This window comes from Plodia interpunctella, chromosome 14 (assembly GCF_027563975.2).
Source record: "Plodia interpunctella isolate USDA-ARS_2022_Savannah chromosome 14, ilPloInte3.2, whole genome shotgun sequence".
Taxonomy (NCBI): Eukaryota; Metazoa; Arthropoda; class Insecta; order Lepidoptera; family Pyralidae; genus Plodia; species Plodia interpunctella.
In genome coordinates, this window is record NC_071307.1 from 9,046,094 (window position 1) to 9,065,544 (window position 19,451).

The 19,451-nt window shown below is 35.3% G+C and overlaps 1 protein-coding gene across 3 annotated transcripts in view; it reads left to right on the forward strand.

The window, feature by feature from the left end:
• The first annotated feature begins 310 nt into the window (after window positions 1-310).
• LOC128675506 (uncharacterized protein) overlaps window positions 311-19,451 on the forward strand; it is a 152,885-nt gene continuing 133,744 nt past the window's right edge. For all 3 annotated transcript variants that reach the window (XM_053754958.2, XM_053754957.2, XM_053754959.2), the window contains exon 1: window positions 311-479. The gene's annotated coding sequence lies outside the window, so the exon portion shown is untranslated. The remainder of the gene's footprint in view (window positions 480-19,451) is intronic.

Genomic DNA, 19,451 nt, shown 5'->3' on the forward strand with positions numbered 1-19,451 from the left:
AAACTGGAACTATGCAATAAAAATATTTTATCCGAATCGGACCCAAGTTGGACCTTGGCAGAATATTTGTAATACTTATTACCTATGGAAATTGATGTCAAGTTTACCGTTGTCAACTGCCGACCTTGCACGCGGATGAGGACCACAATCGAACCATCTTTAATCGATTTTACACCTTAACCCTTCAAAATAAAGAGTTCCACGATCGATAATCGGCAACGTTACCCTTGTATTAATTAGTAGGTATACACAAACGATTCATTGTTTTCAGCTTGCATGTCGAAATGGAAAACTCATCGGTAAAATTCGGTTCCTACACTCAGTCGTGCGGCGTCTGCGAAGCGGCGCGGACTTCGCGTTTCCCGCCAACTTTGTCGGTGTCCGACGCGTGTGCTCGAAAAAAATAACAGTGCATATTTTGTATTTTTTTTTTACTCTGTGCCAGTGTCAAGGATTTTAAACGTTCGGATACAAACAAGGTTTGCTATTAAATTGTTTAATTTTGAGTTTAAGATTAGATAACAATTGAAGTAAAAGTAAAGAAAAATTCTGGTTGGGCTCAATTAGTTTAAAAGCAATAGTCGCCAATAAAAATGTTGCGTTACGCTTTCTTCTTACGTACAAAAGTCTTTTGTTATTGGACCTTTATAAAAGCAATTGTTTTTGCTGTAAGTAATATACTTGGGTCGATGATTGATCGTTTTTAGAAAGAATCGCTTCCTATATGTCAAAATCAACAAGGAAGCGAGTGGTGTTAGAATTATTTGTAAATATTGCCTGTTGTTGCGGTTTTGTCTTCCTAATTTCAACAAGTTTTTTAGTTGAATTATTATTCAAATATTAGGTTAGATTGGTACCTATTTTTCATTTGAAAATATACGTTTCGATTTCTGAAGTATCTACCTACCAATTTTTTTATTTTATGGTTGGTAATATCTTGTTTATTACTTTGTGCCTTGTAGTTGTATAGTCTGTCTGAATAAACATTTAAATACAAATATTGTTATTATCAAAATTCAAAAGATATAATAAAATGAATACTTATGGTTTTTCATAGTAAAGAAATTATATTGTTTTTGTACACAAAATTAGTATCTAATAATAGTTATTTAATAATAACGAGTGTTACAGGACCAACCACTTTATTGCTACATAACTGACGAATTCATGTTTTAGTTAGTTTTAATAAACGTTAAGTTTTTTACCATCACTATGTAATTGTACTTACCTTCCACGGTGTGAAGGCAAAACAAAGATTTATGGTAGCCATAGACAAACAGGATTACTCCCAGAATTTAAAAAAAAAAGTCGGGCGCAAAAGCAACTCTCTCACCTGAGCGATTTTCCGGTTCCTTTCTCAGCCTTTGAGCGCCGGAGCCCAGGGTCCGATAGGTGCAAAACCAACTTAGTTGATGACAGAAACTGGAAAAATACTGGACGCAAACCCATCTCTAAGATAGACTTCTGCTTCTTCATCCTATAAATGTTGAACAATTATGGCAATCCTATTCTACTACATATTATAAATGCGAAAGTTTGTGAGGACGTATGCGTTGTTTGTTACTCTTTCACGCAAAATTCACTGGACCGATTATTATGAAATTTGGTACACAGATAGAATATGACCTGGAATAACACATGGGGTACTTTTTATCCTAATTCTCACGGGATCGAAGCACCGGGGCGCAGTTAGTTTAACATGATACAAATAAAATATTTAATATTTTTAAACCTGAAGTAGATCATAATCTTATATATTTATACATATTTAATTGTCATCAATCCCACTTTTCGCCTAATACAAACGTAGCCACGAGTTTTAATTGCTCATTATTATAAAAGTAATGTGTTAGGTTGCGGCACACTCGGGCCATAAATACTTAACACAATATTATTCTGTTAAACACTTTGACGACCGCCGTCGTGTAATTATCATCATACCGGACGAAGGCAAAAACGCTGTTTTGTATTAGGTGCTTGTCTGTCAAAAATATTCAATCTGAAGCACAATCGAACACAGGTCCACCAGCGGGCGGTCATAGTAACCATTAGGCCACAGAGTTACTTACATGTCATCACGCCAATATATCATACACGATACGCATTGATGGAAAATCATAGTTTTCAAACTTGCGCTATAAACTAAGTCTAGTTAACAATAAGAGGACGTTCTGTATAATGAGCACCTTAGACGTTAAAAAAAACATAATCTTTCATTGTTTGAACTTCCGACATGTAACATCTGATGCAATTTTATCACTGGCGATTTCAATGGCGTGGGAAACTACGGATTTTCCTGCAATTTTATGTTATAGGTATAGTATCATGAGACTTTGAGATTACTTAGTATTGCTAAAATAATATCACTTCGTTCTCATCTAATGTAATGACTCCAATGATTTTGCTTTGTCCTTGTCTATTTTATTTTGTTCGGAGAACATCACCACATAGTATAAAACAAAGTATCCTATGTATGCTTAGATCTTTAAAATCCATGACGATCTGGAGCAGAGTTCTTTGGTACAGGAGTAAGTGGAGTTCCAGGTCCCAAGTAAGAAGTTTGTCTTTAAATTAATTTAAAAAAACTGCTCCTTGGGAATGTTATTGTTGTATCCTACAATAAAAATGTGGATAATGGCAACATTGCCATTTTTATACTTACGTTCATTCGGTCTTTTTACTTCTTCGCTACAATTTTTCTGTGTGCAATCATGTCTAATTACAGTGTTTCACTATAAACTAAACGACCTACAAAAATAAAATCAAGTGGTCGTATTTTAGGGCGCGACCACACGCCACACCAAAAACGTTCATAAAAACGTATTTAATTTAGAATCAAGTAAACAGACGACAGCGTGGGACCACTAAAGAAACAGTCGTAAATAGGAGAAACCGTCATTGTTTATACGCAAAAACAAACAAACATATTGATTAGGTTTGCGTTCGCTTGTTTGTTTGTCTGTATCAATAGCTATTGTATTGCAGAGAAATTGGTGATTGCGTCAAGGTTTATATACGTTCGTTGGCATCACATGTTAAATATTCGGTATATCAATAAATTAGTCGGTTACTGCGTAAATTTACAAATGACTGATGGACAACACTCAACGGCCATTAAGCATTAAGCTTGTATCGCGGTTCCCATGGACACAAACACAGAAACACACAACACATCTAGAACCGCAGACAAATATTTGTGATCATATACACAAATATTGCCCGCGCTACGAATCGAACCAAGGACCCCCATATAGCGGTGTAGTGACCACATAGTCACGGAGGTCGGGTAAATATATATGTGGAGTAGTAATGGAGTTTACGTCATAAAAAATATTTAAAGTAAGTAAAGTACAGTAAATCGCTTTAGAGAATACGATATAACAATTTAATCAGTTTAGGTTGTTGTTTCTATTGATATGTACAAAGTTTCTTTACTAAATTACCACCTAACTTACTGTTTTGTGTGCTTATGAATAAATAAATTGGTACAAAGGTCGGTTTTCATGCTAAAACCTTCGGAAAAAACTACTATAATATTGTCAACACTTTAGCTAAAGATCATCTTCAACACAAGTAATATAAAGATTCACCTCTACCTGTTTACTAAATACATATAAATAATTAGGCATGAGCAAAACCAATCAAAAAAAGTTCTTATAATGGCAAATCTCAGAAAATAATATGACATACACGAGCCCATACATAGCCAAGAGTAAAAACATATAAAAACCTGCAAATGAAGATTAATTATGACGAACAAAACAATTGTATACTTACCCACAAAAAATCTTAGAAATATTTCTATACCAATATAAAAGTTTAGATAAAAGATTTTTTGTGGGTAAGTATACCATTGTTATACTGAATATATATATGTATATATATATTCAGTTGCACACTACGGTGATTGTAGGGACTTTGTATTTAGATTATATCATCACTACAATGTATAAAACAAAGTCGCTTCCCGCTGTCTGTCCCTATGTAGTGTAGATCTATCATATAGAGACAGACAGATCGTTTTAAAACTACGCAACGGATTTTGATGCCAATAAAATAGATAGTATACTGAAGAAGGTTTATGTACATGAATAATTTATTTATTTTACCCGATCGAAGCTGGGACGGGCCCCTAGTAAATACATGTACTGTTTCTCACGAGAGTATGCAGACCAGGAATTTCCACTTGCCACGACCCTGACCACAGATTATATAATACTTCCAGTAATCCTGACAAACTTTCTGCTTCTCTATACTCATCAACATATCGAGTGTGTCATAAGTCGCCTACAGGCATCTGACATCACTTTTACGACTACTTACCGCCATCTAGTGGCAGGTAGTCGCATACGCACTAGTGAACTAAACTGTCCACCAGTGTGCAGGTTTCCTCACGATGTTTTCCTTCGCCGGAAGCAAGTGTTGGTCTATGAAAACTACTATATGTATATGAGACAATGGTATAAAAATTCATATGGCACGAGTAGGATACGAACCTGAGACCTTTCGATCCACAGGCGGGTAGTAACCATTACACCACCACCGCTTCAAAATCCGCCTCAACAATCTACTCATACAGGCAATGTATTGAGATACTCTTTAGTTTCTCTAGTTTATATGCCAGAAATGGTTATACGTTTTGGCATATTGCGAAATATATCACGTGCAGGTTTCCTCACGATGTTTTTCTTCACCGGAAGCCAGTGGTGGTGATTGGTATATTATTATTATTGGTAAATTCGTCCTCCTAATTTTTAATATATATATATAAGACCTATATTTGTTAATTGACGTCCTTGGAGAAAAGGCTGGGGTGAAGTTTGTTGCGCCGCTTCTTCTTCACTTGCGCTTTGGAAGCCGGCAGTTTTTTTGACGTCAATAAGTGATGTATATCATCCTAAATTGAATAAAGAATTTTGAATTTGAATTTGGTATACAAGTTCATGAGGCACGAGCCCGGAGCCCGAGTCCGTAGGATTCGAACCTGGAACCTTTCAATCACAGGCGGACGATATAAACCACTGTTAGCTTGTATTAAAATAATGTAAATTTTAAATCGTGAATGTATTGCCCATTATAATAAAATATTAGCAATGTTCGGAATGTTCTTGCATCTTTTTGCCCTTATCAACCTCAGCCTTACCTCACTGACCTTCGTGACATAGACAAAAAGTGTCTTTTTCTGTCTGTACGTAACTTGACATTGAGAGCGAGAAGTCTTGTGTACATTGGACAAGTTGCTTTGGGTAGACTATGGCTGGCTGCTTTTTTGCTTAGAATGTTTAGTCTCGCGATACAGCGAGGTAACGCCGCCAGTGTTCTGGGCACAGCCCAGCACTTTATTTTTTATGTTTTTTTTTTTGTAATGTAATATTTTTTTTGTATGACAAGATATTTTTGGAAATATTTTTTTTTTTGTACTTTATCTAAGTTTATTTTTATTATGTCGAACTATCCGTTTATGCAAGACATGTATTTGGCCAATGTTTCGCATAATTATGAAAAGATAAAACTCTTCGGTCTCTTCGCACGCTCGTCTTACTTCGTCTCGTGTGCTATATTTATTTAATTTATATTACATATGACGAACTCATCATTCAACTCGACCAATATGAACCTGGTCAAATGACATAAAATAAATCCATTTTGCGATAATATCAGTCGTGATCAAAAATATTGGCTGGCATGACATTTATTTTTTTATTATTCGAATAGGTTCTTTGAATTTAGAAAACAACAAATTTGGGATATATTTTACATTAACACACATGTATAACATTATTTGAAAAAGGAATAAATACCCTCAATAACTTTAGTAGTAATGATTAGCTTTTTTACTTCGAAACTTTCCGGCCTGAATTCTTAGAGTAAAAATGTTTTATTCTAAATTCAAACAGAAATTACACCTCTATGGCCTTTGTGTATACTTTTTAATTTGTAAACGTTACTTAACCGAAAGTTATCTGACGACATGTTAATTATGAACCACGCGTTAACCACAAAGCGGAGTTTAATTGTTTTCGACATTAGGTTAATGCAGTTGTTATCTGTTTGTCCGATAAATTACTTTAACGGTATGTTGATGAATCGTCTTGAAATAGTATTTTTATTTAATTAAAAATATTCTGTTATGTATTTCGTGCCTTGTATAGCCGTGAAAAAAGTGAGGGAGTGAGAAATTAATACTTATGTTATTTACAAATAAAGCAATGGTTGTTAAGTGGTTAAGACCATCCGCCTGAGGTTCGAATCCTACTCGTGCCACATGACTCTGGTATACCAATCTGACTCATGTATAGTTTTCATAGATTTTCGGTGTGAAGGAAAACATCGCCAGCAAACCTGCATACTGGCTGACAGTACACTGGTGTGTATCCGACTCTTTGCCACTAAACGCGGTAGGTCAGGTCGTAAAAGTCAAGTCGGATGTCTTTAGGCGACTTGAATAAAATCTGACACCAGTGTTAGCAATTAACACACTCGAAAGAAACGAATTACATTTTTATTTTGTATATGTTTTTATATTTATACAAAACACGCCATGCGTGTCCCGCGTCTTTCAGTTGACACGCCAGGCGGGTTTTCAATGAGAATTACGTATGCAGAAGGTATTGTACCTCATTTGAACATCATAACGTGCAAATCCTATGTATTTGGGACAACACATTTGCAAAGCAAATTAGGTATAATGTAATGAGTATAATTAATAAGAGATGGACGTTTTAGGCTACGGCCATAGTGATGTATGTCCATGGACTGCAGTGTCCTACCATTAGCATACATAAGTAACATTTTAAATGCAAAAATCTGTCTGTCTGTCATGGTTTCATGGCACCGCTCAGTATTTTGATGAAATTTAGTATACTAAATTTCATTTCATTTCATTTAGTTTGACGTCGGGTCCTTAATATCTATAGATATTAAGGACCCGACGTCAAAAATACGTTATTACGGGTGAAGCTGTGGGCAACAGCTAGCACTTAATAAAGTACAATTGATCGTGATTTTTTTTAACATAAATGCATTGATATCTCTTTAATTAGTCTTTAAGAATGTGCTAATATTTCTATTTTATAATTTTTATTTATTGATAATCGAAATTTATAAACAAATTTAAAATTAAAAAAAACTTTACTGACCTCCACATAAATAAAATTGTTAGGTCAAAATAATAGAGAACAAATTCTTTTTTTCTTTTAAAGTCAATTGTAACACTCATTTTTAGTTCAGAGTAAAAAAAAAACGCGTTTTTCCGCACTATGATACGATCACAGTCTATGCCAGCAGCCTTATCGCTAGTGGGGGGGCCATTTGCAATAATGAGACTCGCTTCTTAAACCGACAATCCATCACTTTCATTATATTTTTGGTTACACAATGAATTTCTTACAAAGTTCAATGTCAAAGTCATGTTTAAAAATATACTTTTTTTTTATCTTATTTTAGTAAAACTAAAAATAGGGGGTAGATGACAAAATTTGTAGTTAATATTTTGATGACTATTCGAAGGCCCTTATGTGGAACACCAGTGAAAAAATTACTGTGATAATGACATGAAAAATCACACATTTTTGGACTCGTCAAAACGCTCCATACTAAATTATACTCTAACGTGACGTCACGATAGAGTATCACAGCAAATGAAGCTGTGTTTGTTCGACAGTTAACTTCATCATGCGTTTACGGTGATAACTTAATAATAAAAGTTCGTTTCAAAATTTTTGTTTTTTAAAATGGTTGAGATTCTTTTATTTTCAATAACCTTTAAATATTCTTATTGCGATCCAGCGCCATTGTTACAGTCTATGCATGATCACAATTATCTTAAATATATATTTTTTATCTAAAGTATACATATTTTTTAAAACTTTCTGACCTTGTCACGGGTTGTCATCTACCCTATTCACGGTTCGGGAGCTATAGAAAATCATATAGAACGTGTATTCTGCTCACAAGCATATTGTAAAAGTAAATGAAGGGAAATGGCTACATACTGGGGATTATTTTCGTATGCAATGGGCCAAAAACCTGGCACTATTTCAGCATATTATTCTATTATACATCGATATTACAGTATCATTTCTATCAATAAGCTACAGCGGTACCCGGCGGCCTTAGAAGCGTCATACCCAAGAATATAACCGAGAACACGCTCAGACTATAGAGAAACAGGCTATCTATATCTGTAAAGATCTTTGAGCTCCAAGAATTTGCAATTCAAAGGCATTTCGAATCAGACTTTTAATTTCGCAAAAAGTTTTTAATACGAGACTCGGTAATTTCCTCACACGAGGAAAAGACGCGAGAACTGGCTCCAAAGGAATTTTCATTTCAGCGCCACCTCTACCTATCTACATGGCTATGATATGTTGATATGTATGTCACGAAAATTTAGGTCGCGAGCTAAAAGGATTTGTGGACTTTTGCATAATCTTTTCACATGAATACTGGAATACATCATCAGGTTTAATTTTGACTAATCCCGATTAATATTGTAAGTATATAGGCATGTATAGATGAGGATATATATATATCTCTTATCTGGGGTCCTAGGTGAGTGTCAATTGCAGTCAGGCTGAGCGACGCGGCGTGAAGTAGTAGCAGTTGTAAAAGTGTGTCTGATTAAATATGTAAACGTCCGGGCTCAGTGACCCAAATTTAGACAGAAGATCCCGTGCAAACTCCCTAAACACATTAAATGTGTGAACAAAATTTAAACTTGACCTAGGTTAGACTAATGTTACCTGAAAATATACTTAATTAAAAATAATAACATATTTTTATTCAGCCAAATAGAGGAAAACAAATAGACGAATACAAATAAAATGTGTCCTTTTTCCTTTTTTTTTTTAGGTAATAGGCCACCTCCAAATTAGACTTAGGTAGTCTGTATTTTCCGTTCACATTTTGAATTTACATTTGTTATGTTAAAATTTAATATAGAGATCTCTATTTGACAAACTAGAATTTGTATGAGTGCGTATACATATTGTCTTGAGACTTGTGGACTATACTATCGTCGTAATCACACTTATAGGCACAAGATCGCATCGCGTTGTGTACCTTCTGCCGTTTAACTAGGACGTCGGGTTGGAAACGCTTTCATTTATAGTCTTGAAGGGGCTCGACGGACTTTCAAAGGATGTCGTATCGTAATAATAGCCTTATAACAAGCTCCACACTATCGCCGAACTCCGACAGATGCCGGCGCGAATGCATAACCATTGCGTAGTTAGTATGAGCGCTTTTGTTTACCGCAATGAAATATCAGCATTGTATGCCGAACCGTCAAAGTTCGGCGTACTCTTCGCGGACAGTGTGAGACTTTACAATATCCGCATTATTATGTCTAAAAAATAACATCCTCACATCGTGCACACTTATTGCTCAAAAAACAAAAAAAATGAGATTTTTTGACGTGACAACGTCTTAAATTAGGTTGCGGCTGGGAGTCACTTATGAAAAAGTGTAACGCCCGGTAACGTTACGATGAGTCACCGAACGAGAGAGAGGCCCGCCGAATGCCTTGCGTCTCTCTCCCACTCAACTATGATCGGTCTGCCGCGCGCGTAAAAAGACGTTGTCACGTAAAATCTTCGCCCGTAAAACCGACTTTACAGGCAACCATTTTTTTTTGTAGCTTCCTATCTCTCTGTTTGTGAGGCCACGATTAGTAGTTTCTTATACGTCTCTTGATGTTAATTGTCCTGCAAACGGTTAAACTTCATCATCTGTGAAGTTTGTATCATAGTCTATTCAATCCCGTTCCGATTTGATCGATCGATTTTACTCGTATCGTACCGGACTCGATTTCAATGAACCTTCGCTTTTGCCCGAAGGTGTTCTTAGGGGGGTATACTATTAAGATATTAAAAGAAATTAAAATGTTTGTATGACAGAGTTTATTTTTGAAGTGTCTTAGTATTCTTTTTCATTATTCAAAAGCTATACAACACTAAAAAGTTTTATAACATATTTCCCCTTTAATGAAAAAGAATCAAAACGTACAGAAAAAATCTGAAAAATGATACAAAATAACCGATATAGCTATATAAAGAATATAAAGAAATATAAATAGAAATTAAAATCTATTTATCAAACCCATATCCTTTATACACCTGACATGTGCTATTCGCCTCAAAGGCTTAGTCAGAATGTCGGCACTCATTTTATCCGAAGCTAGAAATTTTACATCTATTATTCCTTCAGAAATCTTTTCACGGATAAAATGATACTTTGTATCGATATGTTTTGTCCTGCTATGATGGACGGGATTGTGCACAATCTTTTGAGCGCTCTGACTATCGTTGTACAGTGTCAATGTATCAAACCTACCAGTTATGTCACACACTAACCTGCGTAAGAATACGCCTTCCTAAAGATTGTGCACAATCTTTTGAGCGCTCTGACTATCGTTGTACAGTGTCAATGTATCAAACCTACCAGTTATGTCACACACTAACCTGCGTAAGAATACGCCTTCCTTTGCAGCACTACATAAAGCCATGTACTCTGCCTCTGTCGAAGAGAGAGCAACCGTTGGTTGTTTTTTGCATTCCCAACTAATTGGACCCCCTGCAAGTACAAAATAGTATCCAGTGTATGACTTCCGGTCACTTATGCAATTTGCCCAATCTGCATCCGTTAAACCTACCAAATATTTGCCAGTTTTTCTGTAAACAATACAGAAATCCGATGTACCTCTCAAGTACTGTAAAACCCTTTTAGCTGCCAACCAGTGCGATTTATCAAAACAGTTGTTGAACTGGCTAAGATAACTAATTGCATACGCAATATCAGGTCTAGTATTAACCGCGAGGTACATTAAACAACCAATTAAGTTTTGGTAAGAATAAGAAGAATCGCTATTTACTCTTCTTTAATTTGTTGTTATTCAAAGGTGTTGAAACTGCTTTGCATTGCGTCATGTTAAATCGACTCAACACATTTTCAATATACGTTTTCTGATTTAAATATATTTCCCCTTGAATGGATTTATTTATATTTAAACCTAAACAATAAGATAAAGGACCTAAGTCTTTCAATGAAAAATACTTCATTAAGTCACTTTTGACTTTGTCTAATGATATATTTTCTTTATAAAAAATAATAATGTCATCAACGTAGACCGCAATAATTATGGTTTCATTACCAACCTTTTTCAAATAAATACAAGGTTCCGAAGAAGTTTGTGTAAAACCTACAGAAGATAAAGTTTGATGCAATTTTATGTTCCAAGCACGAGCCGCCTGCTTCAATCCGTAAATCGATTTTCTGAGCAGACATACTTTCCCTTCTGCCCCTTGTTCAGAAAATCCCTCAGGCTGCTGCATGTATACTTCTTCTTCCAAATCACCATTTAGAAATGCAGTATCTACATCTAAATGATGCATCTTCAAGTCCATTTCTGCCGCCAATGCTATCAGCGTACGGAGAGATGAATTGCGTACTACTGGCGAAAAAGTTTCATTGTAGTCAATACCACAAACTTGACTGAAACCTTTTGCAACTAGTCTTGCTTTATATTTGACAATTGCTCCATCCGAATCTCTTTTGATCTTGAACACCCACTTGCAAGGCACAACCCTTTTATTTGGTCTTTCTACTAATGTCCAGGTTTTGTTTTTAATCAGTGAGTTGTACTCAGTCTCCATTGCTGATCGCCACTGAAAATTATCTCCAGACTCTATAGCCTCCTTGAAACTCTGGGGTTCATCAATGTCACCTGTATGGCTGACAATATGAGCATCATCACGTCTAGCCAAACGATTTCTGAGTGGATATCGTTCTTCAGGAGAAATTACTGTCTGATTTCCTGAATCATCTTCATCAGAAATATCATCAGCAGTAAAAAATTCTGAAGTATTTGGATCATTTACTTGATGAAGATCCACTTCAGGCTCCTGTCGCGAAGGTATAACACCCACAGAATTTTCTTCTGATGAAATTCGACTTCTTGTGTGACTACTCGGCGTATCAAAAAAAAATACATCAACTGATGTTGAAGGATGGGATTCTGTCTCTTGAACTTCCAAGTCTGAGAACACATTTTCAAAGAAAACGATGTCTCTAGCTTTTATTAACTTTCTAGGACAACTTGGTTTCCGAAAATAATAACTTCGTGGATCTTCTGAATATCCAACAAAAATGCATTCCTGCGCCTTAGGATCCAATTTCTTTCTATGAAAATCTGGAACCTTCACCATTGCTCGGCAACCGAATACCTTCAAATGAGATAAATTAGGACTATTACCATACCAAGCCTCAAAAGGCGTTTTGCCGTCCAGCTTTGCATGCGGACAACGATTTTTCAAATAAACCGCAGCCTGTACAGCATCTTGCCAATAACTTTTAGGCAAAGAACTATCTGAAAGCATACAACGTGCCTTTTCTACTATACTTCTATTTGTTCTTTCAGAAACACCGTTTTGTTGTGGGCTGAATACAACCGTAGTTTGGTGTCTAATTCCCTCCTTTTCTAAATAGTCTGATAACTCTTTATTAACATACTCAGTACCGTTATCAGTCCGTAAAGTTTTGACTTTCATCCCTGTCTCACGTTCTATCATGGCCTTAAAAGCGCAAAATTTATTTTTCACCTCACTTTTCGAAGAAATAAAATAAATAAAAACCATACGTGTAAAATCGTCAATAAAAGTTAGAGTATATTTATTACCCTGAAATGACTCTACCTGGAAAGGTCCCATGAGGTCGGAAAAAATTAATTCTAACTTAGATGTTGCTTTGCGGTATTTTATGGGTTTAAAAGGTTTCCTAGCCTGTTTACCTTGTATACACGCTATGCAGGGCTCTTTATCAACGTTTTTATACTCTACGCCAACATTACTACCTTTTAATGTATGTAATCCTATTCGGCATAAGTGACCAAGTCGTTTGTGCCATAAACGAAAATTTAATACATCACACTGTACTTCGAACGCTGATAACTGTTTGGGAAGACTTACAGTACAATCTAAGGAGTACAATCCACCATTACAGGACCCATGCAACATAGCATCACCTGTGTAAGAAAAAGTAAGAGCATCAAAAAATGTACAACCTTTTTGATTAAAAAGAACAGTAAATCCGTTTTCGACTGCTTTCTTAACGGAAATTAAATTAGTAGCTAAGTTAGGAACTAATACTACATTAGAAATGTTCTTTACTTCTTTAATACCACGTCTTGAGTTAGAATTAGTGGTAATAGGAACATTACCTACTCCGGCACTCAATAAAGTCTCTCCATTTGCAATGGTTATTTCAGTTATTGGAAAATCTCTAATATTTTCCATCCAATCTGACCGACCGGACATATGCGCACTCGCTCCAGAATCTACATACCATTTATCTTTGTTGATTTCCCCTACTGTATGTCCATTCAAACCACAAAGTAAATTCGAAGATCTGCCTTTTTCTTCTCCTTCCCGTTTCTTTTTCAAAATTGGACAGTCTGGTTTCTTATGACCTGGCTTCTTGCAGTTAAAGCAAATTATCTCCTTTTTCTTATTGCGCTTCTTACATTGAACACTCATAGCAGTATCAGGTTCTATCATTTCAGTTACAGATGTCCTTGAAAATTCTGTTAACAATTTCCCTCTGACATATTCGCTCGTAATCTGAATCGTAGTATTCTCGAGTGCCATTACTAGAGGGTCATATCTGGCTGTCAAACCTCCTAGTAGTATCGCTGCTAAAGATGTATCCTCAATCTCTTTGCCTATATCTACTAAATCCTGACAAGTAGACATCACGGCATTTATATACATTTCCATACAATCAAAATCACTTAAATTGTACCTGTACAACTTCCGCTCCAATGCTAACCTACGCCCCAAGGATTTATCCTCGTAAGCAGCTGCTAAAGCACTCCATGCTTCTTGAGCACTCTTACATTTCCTGACGTTTGTGATGGCTGGGCCATCCAAAGTCAAGCATATCTTGGCCAAAGTGATCTCATCATCTCTTTCTTTCACATTTATTGGAGTACTGTCACCTTCTGGATAACCCCTTATACAATTCCACAGATTTTCATGTTTTAAATACATGCTCATTCGGAATTTCCAAATCGCATACCCATCTCGCCCTTTTAGTGGAGTGATCCCCGCGAGAGAACGTAGACTTGATCCATTTGACTGATCTCCAGATGACATCTTCGAGTCCTTTTTGTTTAGTCTCGAACTCCGAGTTTATTCGAAAGAAAACCACAAAATCTTTACAAAATACACAGCGATAATGACAACAAAAATATATCTGCTTAAATTCCTTTAAATTCTAGAGCTCTTCGTGCTGATAACGAATATTAAGATATTAAAAGAAATTAAAATGTTTGTATGACAGAGTTTATTTTTGAAGTGTCTTAGTATTCTTTTTCATTATTCAAAAGCTATACAACACTAAAAAGTTTTATAACATATACAAAGAATATTAGGTTATTAGCTAGGAAATAATATACTTACCTTTGCATTTAAATTTTGAACGAATGTTTGGTAATTTAATTTTCATGTTCACATATATGTTAATACTTGTAAACGAATCTATATCTGCATTATCTAAACTCAGTTTTTTCTTCCAATTTATGTGAATATCATCATCATAGTATAATCAGCACTCGGATCACAGTCATAACCTGTTTTGATATACCTTTTATGTACATTATGTACTTTTATATATTATTAGAAAGAAAAAAAAACATTGTAAGAAACAATAATGGTAAGTCGATCTGGCATGATAGGGACCAACACACTGTTCAAATGAGTTTCTTTCGGCATTTCCTCTCAGCAGTGGTCGTTCCGAAATGCCAGTAGTTTGTAGCTTGTGAGAAATAACTATAATAATAAAGATTGACGAGAAAAAGTGCCTGTGAAGGTCTAATTTCTGAATAAATGATTTGAATTTGAACATATCCATTTGATTTATGATTTTGCAGTGTTATACATTCAAATAGACTTCTAAGTAGGTACTTAAATTACTTTCGTGTTTAATAAATGTTTTACTTTAGAAATATTAGTTCAAATCTATATAGGTTTTTTTTTATATATTAGTTCAAAACATATTACAGGTTTGAACTAATATTTGATATATTTTCAACAAAATTCAACAAGAAGTACGTACTGTGAAGATTATTTATAGGTAAAGTACATTAGGTCTGTTAAGAAAAAATTGAGTTTAAGAAGTGTTGATTACTTCTAAACTAAAAACTGATTTTATTAAACGCAAACCATAATTTTAAGCAACAATTTTGAACACGTTATTTTTTAAATTTCATTGTGGTTATAATTAAGAATATGCCAAAAGCGGATATGAGAAATATTAAGTAATTACTTACAGGTATCAAAAGTACATCCGCTCACAAAAAGCCTTCAAGATCACCAGTTCATGGCTGGAAGCTATCGTCACGAATTTATGATGGAATTGATGTATCAATTAGTGGTTAGAATAACAAAAGGCATGTGAATAGAAGCGCCAAGTTCCTGGTTCTTCTAAAACTATTTTCATTTTACAGTTAATGTTTTTCAATATATAAATTTGTTTTTATACACATACTTACTTTCGCCCGCGGCTCCGACCGCGTGTACTTCCCACGGGAGTTATTTTTCCGGGATGAAAGGTACCCTAAAGGTATGTCCTTCTCCGTACCTACTTCAAACTATGTTGTGCAAAATTTCAAATAGGGGTTGAGTAGATAAAGCTTGAAGACGTAACAAACAAACTCGCATTAATCTATAACATTAGCTGGGATTGCATATGTATTTAATTATATCAGCCCAAAAAGTTTGCAGTTTTAGTATAAACACTTTTTCTTTTCGCCATTCGTTGTGTGAGTAAATTGCAGTGGTTCCCGCCTTAGAATAGTACCACTCCACTCCAGTGGTGCCTTACGAGGCGACTAACACAGTGTTGGCAGTCGATAGCCCAAAGGATACTAGTTTCCTATCGGTCGGCAAAATCGTAACAGAAATCCAAAACCTTAAGATTTCTATTTTACACCATGAGTGTTTTAAACTTTTGAGAGTTCTAGCCATGATTGTGTCACACTCATGGCTTCACATCCTCGAATCAAACAGGAAACATGCAAGAAATGAGAAAAAGTGTTCTGTGAATAAATTTATTGAACTTATTTTATTAAACAACGATAATATTTCAAAACTTGGCGGTTAGCTACCGATCATTATTATACAAATTCGTGAGAAAAGGATGTGTTAAATCGAGGCATTCTAAAACAATATCGTCACGTTCAACCATGATGTTAATTGGGAACTTACGTCATGAATTGGTTCTAATCATATTTATATAATACTAGTAGCTGCGCCCCGGGGTTTTGCTCCGTGGGAATTTCGAAATAAAAATTACCCTATGTGTTATTCCAGGTTATATTCTACCCGTGTACCAAATTTCATAACAATCCGTCGAGTACATTTTGAATGGATGAATCACAAATTTTCGCATTTTTAATATTACTAGCTTTTGCCCGCGGCCTCGCACGCGTAAATTTTCCTATGTTGTATATACTCAGATGAAAGGTACCCTATGTGAAGGACATACTTCAAACTACATGTATGCAAAATTTAAAGAAGATTGGCTGAGTCGATAAAACGTGAAGAGGTAACAAACAAACAAAAAAACAAAAAAAAAAAAAATGGTTGCCTGTAAAGTCGGTTTTACGGGCGAAGATTTTACGTGACAACGTCTTTTTCTCGGTAGAATATTTATTGATATGAATATAATTAAATTGCACAATAGGAACAAGGAATTGAATGAAAATAAGAATTGCACAAATTTTAACTATAGAAATATATTTTGTTTACTAAAACATTGTACATGTAAACTTAAACTTAACTAATTCCTGCGCGCGCGGCAGACCGATCATAGTTGAGTGGGAGAGAGACGCAAGGCATTCGGCGGGCCTCTCTCTCGTTCGGTGACTCATCGTTACGTTACCGGGCGTTACACTTTTTCATAAGTGACTCCCAGCCGCAACCTAATTTAAGACGTTGTCACGTCAAAAACTTACTTTCGCATTTATAATTCTAGTTGTTCGCCGCGAACTTAAACCTCGCGAACACAATACATTGTTACATAATTGTGAATATTTCAAAAACGACTGAACCGATTTAAATATCCCACGAACTTAGATAGATAGATAGATAGATCATTTATTCCTTAGAACATGGTGATACAAAGATGTTAAAGGCATAAGGTACAGCATATTCTGCCTATTTGGCGTAGAAATATTAAATTAACATGAAATAGGAAATTACGTACATTTTAAAGTTAAACAAAAAAATCTATGGGCATATCCTACATACCTTTTAAATTGCATCAAAATCGCACCAACGGATCGATAGTTACCCCAAGTAGAATGTTTAATTTATTAGTTAGGATTAGGATACTAGGATAGACAGTATTTATTTTACAATGATTGAGAAGGCTATATTCTTAATCACTCTTCCGATAATATTACGTTAGTTCAATTTTTCTAAAGACATGTCATTTTGAACGTGTGGTCTCCGTCGGTCGAAGCTGTTAAACCTTGACACTGACAGACAACAACAGCATTCCCAAAGAAATTTGCTCGGACATACACATTTGTTTGAACATAGAAAACCGAACGTGAACTATTGAAAGACCCGAATTACTAGTCCTGACCTGTAAGGTCCCTATTACAAAAGACGGTTAAAATGTGTTAGGACAGAATACTGAGACCTTCCTTCGCTTGAGATTGACCATTGTGCATTTGAAACACCACTGTCCTAAATAGGAGAAAGCATCGGTCACAGAGTTAGTATAGTTTAATTTGTTGTTGTAGAGCGTTCTTAACAAAAATAGCATAAAATGCGAAAGTTTCGATGTGAGTGACGATGTGAAGATGTATGTTACCGACCACCGCTTGCTTCCGGTAAAGGAAAACATCGTGAGTAAACCTGCACACTGGTTGATTATGTGTATGAAATGTAGAAGGCAATGGCAAACCACTCAATTAATAATGCCAAGAAAGTTGTTGTGTGTGTTTCATTCCACGTAATGACCACGACCCTCAGCCGTGAGGAATACGACTATGAGGAAGACAATAAATAATAATAATAACATTCACCTAGCAATCCGCCGTGCGATGTAACTGCACGAGAAGTTGAAACCCACGCTTATCTACCAGTTAACCTTCGCGAAAAACTGAAATAAAATACGAGTATACGCGCTCTATGAATATCGTTGTTCTAACCTCTGCGACATATCCAACATATGAATATTTTCCACAATGGCGATCTATTATTTGGTTATTTTGTGGCGACCGCAGTGTCAGGGTGTGAATTATGCCATACTGGCTTTCGTGATAGAGGATTTTTGGGATAAAAAGTAAATAATTTGAAAATCTGATTCTTGATGTTGCCTAAAATGGTGGGTTCCCGAGCTAGGGACCACAGTATCATAAAATGTTGTACGTATATAGAACTCAACTATGTCGAAGTGTGTTAAAAATTCAATGAAAGTAGTATTTTTTATAAAATTTATATTGTTTTCTCTCCAGTCTTAATACTAGTAGTTCTTAAATCTTAAGCAGATGACGAAGCCCAGAATTAAAAGTTGTTTTATGTGTAAAATTATGTAATAAACATTGTTATTGTACTTTCAATAATTATATTTAATTTAAATAAAATTTAATTTAGATATATTTGCGAAATTCTTTCACGTTTTTCTTATTATAAGCAGGTTGGCATTTATTTAAAAATAATTGAAATTTTTGTATTGCCTATATAGATGCTTTGCAAAGTCTTTTTTGAGCACACTTAAAAACCGCTCTGTTAGTTACAAGAGACATGTGTTCTACCTACATGCATTATTTCAAAAGTTCACAACGATGCGGAGATCCAGTGACGCTAAAGTTATAATAATTTTGGACATTGAATTCATATTAAAAAAATATGCTAAGATTAAAATGCTTTTATGTTTATCCTTTTAGCAATTTAAGATAACAATATTTATTTTGATGACGTCCTGTTTCATACGATGTGTTTGATCTGAAATATTGACCTTATCAATTTACAAACATCAAATAATTATTATTTTTTTCACAAATAAAATATAGATCAACATTCAAGACCCGGGTCAATCTAAAATATATCATTTGTCATCACTTCACCTGACCGGGGAAGGAGCTTCACTTGAAGCGGTGGTGGTGTCGGTTAAGACAGCCCGCCTGTGGATCGAATGGTCTCAAATTCGTACCCTACTCGTGCCATATGAGTTTGTATACCAATCTGATTCATATATAGTAGTTTTCCACGATGTTTTCCTGCAGGGACCACCACCTGCTTTCGGTGAAGGAAAACATCGTGAGGAAACTTGCACACCGGTTGACAGTTTAGTTCCTTAGTGTGCATGCGACTACACTCTCACGAGATGTGTTAAGTAGAAAGAAAGAAAGAAAGAAAGAAAGAAAACTCTCACGAGATGTG